Below are 7,179 nucleotides of genomic sequence, written 5' to 3' on the forward strand. Positions count from 1 at the left end.
TACTAGATATAGCAAACTACAATAGTAAATATTAATTAAGTACAAAAGATGGTGGAATCCTATATGCTTCAAAAGCAATTGAGTTAAGCTTTTGATACCATATCTTTTCTCGAAAATGTCTGGTATGGGACTAGGAATTGAGTTTCTGCATGATAGAAAAAACATAACATAAGAACATTAAAAGTCTGCTTGAACAACCACTATAGATACAAATTGAAAGATTTGCAAGACTACTTGAACAGCCACTACAGATACAAGCATCATCTGTTTGCCACAAATCTATTTCAAAAAGAAAACAATGTTAGTCATATAAACAAACCTTGCAGCCATAATGTTAAAGAAATAACAAAAGATTTATAACTAAAATGACCAGCCAAGTAACGTATATGAGAAATCATTAAGATGTGAAACCCAGATTAACACACTGACACTTTCAACCAAAATAGAGTATCACCCTATCTCACATTTATGTTACCTACATCAGATTAAGGTTTGCTGTGCAATTCATGAAATCATTCAAACAATATGGACAACATGATTACAAGCATCCAGCAATATCAAGTATACACTCCCATTCTTAAAGCAGCAATAAAACAATGTAGGAACTAATTGACGTTGTTACTTTTGAGATGGTAAATACAATGGCACAAGTTATTAACAATCTACAATCAACTAACTTCTTTTACTGTCTACATGTACTAACAATGGATTAAAAAAAATTGATTTGTTAATTGCTATTAACATAAGATCTATAAACTCAACAATATGCAGTGTTTGAACATACCTTCCTTCCACCGGCGCCTGTATACCAATGACCAGCAACTTGCCCACTCGCACCAAGTGCATTCCGTTCACCAGAAGATAGCTTTCTCTTTGTTTCACTAGTAGTTACAGAATGGCCAATATTAGAGTGTTGCTTCTTTGAGGAAAAAACATATACATATACATATATGTGTGTGTGTGTGTGTATACAATTGAAGACTCAATTAAGGAAAAAACATTACCAGCGAAGTAAAAGCATGCAAGATGGAAGATACGTCTAAAATACAATCCTTTTCCCCTTGAACCTCCCAGAAAGTATGATCAATGCAGTTCCAACATTACTCTTATCCTTATATAATAATGGTTTAGGAAGCACCAGTAAGAGTTAGACCAAAAAAATGAAGCACCAGTAAGAGCAACATAGTATGTGTAAACAAAAAAAAAACAAAAAAACGATATATAATTAACCCCAACCATAACTAAAAATATATAATAAACCAAGTCTTTAGATTAAACTGGTAATAAATACATTTAATAACTCCTACTGATAAAAAAGAGAAACCAAAAAACTGCAAACAAAGAGATGTTTATTAACAAAGGGCTCAGTTGCTTTCTAGATAAAAAAAAAAAAAAAAAAAAAGAGATGTTTATGTTTTTCTCTATTGAAATAGCTTCTATTCTTACAGTCTCCAAAAGTATTGTTCATATCTTCTTGTTAGAAGGCTTAAACAATGAATTCAATAATCACAAAGCCATTACAATCGATTGAAATACCTCTATAAGCGTCTATTCTTACAGTCTCTATTGAAATACCTCTGCTAGTTTAGTGGTCAATTTGTCATGTGATGCTGGGAATTCCCCATTGAGGCTAATTTAGATTTATAATTTAACCCTATGATTCATTTAGTCCATAAAAGAGTGCCATAATAAAACAAGTACACACTAGAAAACATTAATTACTGCATCCCCAGTCCAACTCCACAAGAAAAAATAAATTTATTCAAACAAAACTAAACAAGTTGTACAAATACCCAGGAATAAGGCAAGAGAGCCAACTACAAAACCAAAAGAGAGCACAAACGAACAAATCCCCTTAAAAATAAAAGCAGTGAGGAATGCAGTCATCAAACCATCAAAGCAAAGAAAAATAAGAGGGCTACAAGAATGTGCTTACAATATTTATGGTACTACAAATGAAAACTTTCCACACAGCTTAAAATTGATTTGTACAACAATAACAAGAAATTGAATAACTGAAATAAATGAGAGAACCTTTGTTTCCTATTATTTTCTTGCAACAGTAACATAAAGTTAAACACACAAACTCAATTAAGGAAAAAGAGAATACCAATGACCAAAAGCGAGCAAGATGAAAAGTTGCTTCTAAATCACATTTATCTTCCTTGAACCTGACATTAATAATGATCAACAAAACACTGGGACGATTATGATCCCTACATAATACAAAGAAAGAAAATATATTTCATGGTCTATTAAGTACCACGAAGTAACAAGCAACACAAACCGTGAGTAAACAACAACAAATACAAGACTTTCTTTACAGGCATAAACCTGTAAATAAGTTCTCTCCTTATTGAATATAAGGTAAAGTATCAAATTCATAAGAATCCAAACATAATTTAAAGATCTCACCTCACGTAAATTATAAAGACCAAGTTATGAGCATTTCTAAAGATCTGACCTTTGCATAAATTTGAAAGGCCAACACAGAGTTGTCCTAAATCTTTGGGTCTTCTCAGCCCATGGAGTCTCTATCTCTCAGAGCCATATAGAATGTTGTAAATTTGACTCTCCATCCCTCAGACTATTTTTTGACGCCTCACTATTTTCTTATCCATGTCTTTCTCGAACTGAAAAGCCAACCATTTTTACAATTCCAAATGCATAAATGTAAACATACCTTGAGACAGAAATCGAAGCCTTCGATTCCTTTGCATGTAACCCTAACCCAAACATTCCTTATGGATCTTCAACTTCCCCTTCATCATTTTTATCAATAGCCCTCTCTCCAACATTTTTTCCTCATATTAGAACTAAACTGAAAAGCAATAGCGAGAGATTTCTAGGGAGGAGAGGGAAATCGGGAGGCAGAGAGGCTAAGTCGATTTTGGGTTTTGGAGAGGTCAAGACAAAAGAGCAGAGGATGGTGAGGACGATCGAGCCTGAGAAAAAAAAAAAGGGCGAGGTGAGAGGCATCTTTTGGGTTTCGATGGTGAGGACGATCTAGACCGAGAAAGAAAAGAGGGCGACGGCGACAGCGAGGTGAGAGGGGCGACGGCGAGGTGAGAGTGCGAGGTCGATCGAGGCAGGGAGGGAGCGAGAGAGTTTGAGAGGGAGCCAAGAAGGTGTACTGAAAAAGTAAAAAAAAAAAAACAAAGTGTGATATTTAGAATATATGCACACCAATTTCAGGCTTTTAAGCCAAGCAGGAATCAATCCCGCCCGTTGGAGGCAAACTTTTAGCTTAAATATTTTCATTTTACAAAACATTTGTGGCGTTTTAAGTTATGTCCTAAAATCTAATATCTATGACATCTAAAACACGTCATCCTTATTACTACAATGACATTTTTCAATCGCCATTAATTTTATGACATTTCTCAAACGTCATGGTTTTATTAAAATATCCATGGCATACAAAAAACGTCATCCTTTTTTTTCATTTTTATAGCACACATATGAATGTCATTGTATCAAGATTTAATGACTTTTTCTTTAGATGTCATTATTAATTAGGTATATATTATATTTCATGACGCAGTTTTTAAAAATGTCATAAATGGTTACTTTTCATGACTTTTATTTATAAAACGCCATGAATCAGATGTCATAAAAAGTCAATTTTCTTGTAACAGGTTCTATTTGAAGAATAACATTGATCATAGAGTTCGTGCATTATTACACCACTTATGTAGTAGAGCTTCTAAGAATTATCCCTTGTTTTTTTGGGCGATGAAACCCCTTGAGCAATATTTAGTATTTTATAGTGCAGTTCAATGCACTTGGGATCTTTCTTCATAAGAAGTGTCTTGATGTAGCAATCAATGAACTTCAACAATACAGCTATGGAAGCGCATGCTGAGCGTGCTTTTTATGGTAGTTGTTATCTTAGATTTGAAATTTATCCAGTTATTTATGGTAAGAGTACTTAGACCACATATGTGTAGTATGATCTATATAGCTTCACTTAATTTATACTTCAATATAAGATTTGGAGAACTTTAAGTACATAATCTAGTAGTATGAATTTATTGGGTTTTTTTTTCGTTCTATTTCTCTTGTTCATCAATTTCAAAGTTGTAATCAAGCGGCTCATGAATATATTGGCCCGATTTTGGGTTAGATTGTGAGCATCCAATTAATGTTTTAGCTTGATGAGGGTTCGGCTTGGTTGAATCCTCTTCTACAAGCAGATTATATCTCTTTTTTGGATTAATTCTCATGAGTTGTTTGTAGTGAGAGTTATATACAACAACTCTCACTCTCTTAGTTTCTAGGGCCGAACCATTAATTAATTGAAGGATAGATAATTCACAACTTATTTTTCATGCAAAATTCAAATTAGCCCATTTAAAATTCACAAAAACTTGCAGCATGTTTTAAATTATTTACACCATTACCACTGATATAAAGCAATAGTAAACAACGGCATCACTTCAAAATCTTGTAAAATCAACGACAGTGGCACAATTTTTGGCTATCAATTCACATGACCACCATAGCATTGACTAAACCCAAGAATATCATCATTGACCGACCCTGGTATTGACCATCTCTTCCATTTTTCACTTTCTTGCAAATCTCATCTTTCTTCTTAAGGAATTTAAGCATCTATCTCAAAATTAATTGGCAATAAGCTGAGGAGTAGCTTAACACTCCAATGTGGGGCTGTTTGGATACCAAGAAAATAAAAAGAGAAAGAAAAATCTAGAGTTTTTTATTCTCAATACGTAAGTTATAATTATAAGAATTGAAGCATATATAACCTTGCTAAGCAAACCAACTTAGCTAACTAACCTAATAGCTTAATAGTTGAATGTAACAGCATCACACAACTAACTGAGCTGACTGACGTGGCAATTATACAGCCAGACGAACTAAACCTATAACCTAACTAAATACACATTATGTGAGACAAAGGGTAAAAGCCTTTATTTAACCATGTTAACACCCTCCTTCAATCTCAAGGTGGTACAACCGACCAACTTGAGATTGCTCCGAAGCAACTTGATCTGGGGGGAAGGTAGACTCTTTCTTAGCAAATCTACAACTCGATCTTGTGTTGCAAAGTACTCCAACCTGATATCTCCACGAGTGACTCTCTCTCGCACAAAGTGAAAGTCAATCTCTTTATGCTTTGCTCGAGAGTGAAATACTGGATTTGAAGACAAAGCTATAGCATAGAGAATAGTGCATGATAGGTGGAGAAGGCAAGAATACATGAAGATCAAGCAGCAATTGGCGTAACTAAGCTATTTTAGTAGTTGTGAACATCATTTCCCTATACTATGCCTCTGTAGAAGACCGAGAAACGTACATGTTTCTTTGAACACCATGAGATAAGGTTGTTGCCTAAAAAGATGATGTACCCTGTTGTGGATCTTTTTCAATGGGATCACATACCCAATCAGCATCACCATAGGCTGTGAGATATAGGGTTCCAGATTTAAATTGAATGCCAAAATTCATAGTACCCTTTAGATATCTCAAGATTCAATGCATAGCTTTGTTGTGCTGATCAGTGGAAGCATGAAGAAATGGACATACGGTGTTCACATAGTAAGCTATGTTAGGCCTTGTAAGGGTTAAATATTGTAGGCCTCCCACCAAACTTTGATAAATAGAATGATCAGATAAAGAAACTGTTAGAATTTGACTGATTTTATATTACTTAATTATAGGATCTAAATTGATTGTAACATGATACTGGGGTTAGAGAGTTATTGACTTACCTAGAATAGCTATTATGTATAATACAAATTTGTTGTATTGCTGTCATATTGAATACAAGGAAAAACGTGAAATTCAATACTGTTGTTCTCACATCTTCACCTTCATCAACATATACCTTATTTTCATGGTATCATAGCACCAATCCTGGTGACTCTAATATATATTCCCACAGACTTCCGCAATAACCCATTCTTCCATGGCTATTGAAGAAGACACAGAGATGTTCTCAAATCCCAAACCTTCGGACTCTAAATCAAAGTCTAAATCGAAGTCACAAAATCTTGACACCATTGACATAACAGATCCTTACCACATCCACCATTCTGATCATCCTAGGATGGTCTTAGTCTCTAAACTCTTAGATGGAGACAATTATGCAATCTGGAGCCGCGCTATGACGATAAGCCTTAGTGCAAAGAACAAGTTAGGCTTTGTTGATGGGACACTCAAGGCACCTCCTTCAACAGATGCAAAGTATCCAATTTGGAGAAGATGTTGTGACATGATTCTTTCATGGATCCTCAACTCCGTTAGTGGAGATTTGGCAAATAGCGTGATCTATGCAGACACACTCGCAGAAGTTTGGTCTGACGGACCGTTTCTCACAAGAGAACTCTAGCCATATTTTTCAAATCAAGAAGAAAATTGTGGAGCATAGATAGAACCAACAAGCCATCACGGCATATTTGTTGTATGTTTATTAATATGAAGATCAATTGCTCGCAAGTGCACGAATCATTTGCAGTATAGCTTATGCAAGTGCGAGGTCGTACCCATAGAGATTTGAATAAAGACAATTATTACTACTACTTAATGTCACAACAAACATTAAATAAAAACATGAAATAAAAATGTTGTTTTGATGGGAAAGTAGGACAATAATAAAATAAAATAAAGAAAGTACACCCAGCCTATTTCACCTTCTAGTCTTTCTTCTTATGCTTATTTAGGGCATGAAGTGAAGTCTTCTTTATGGCATAAGAGTTTGGGACATCCCTCTAATATGGTGGTGTCACACATTATGCCTAATCATGAGATTGATTCTTCTTCCTCGAATGCACAATACTTAGTTTGTCAATCATGTTTAGCATGCAAGCTTTCTAAACTGTCTTTTCCCTCTTCTAGTCATAGGTCTATAACCCCTTTTAAGCTTGTTCACAGTGAAGTTTGGAGACCATCACCATCACTATTTTCTTTTCCTGTTGAAGGATATATACAAGTACTATGTTTCATTCATTGATGATTGTACTCGTTACACTTGGATCTTTCTAATAAGTCATAAAAAAAGATGTGTTCACCATATTTGTTTCTTTCAATGCTTTTGTGCATACTTTCTTTTCTAAATCTATTAGAATCTTTCAAAGTGATAGAGGAGGCCGAAAAATATATTAATAAACCATTCCAAATATTTCTTGCCTCAAAAGGTATCCAACACCATATCTC

This window comes from Dryas octopetala, chromosome 1 (genome assembly GCF_963921425.1).
Source record: "Dryas octopetala chromosome 1, drDryOcto1.1, whole genome shotgun sequence".
In the NCBI taxonomy this organism is placed as follows: Eukaryota; Viridiplantae; Streptophyta; class Magnoliopsida; order Rosales; family Rosaceae; genus Dryas; species Dryas octopetala.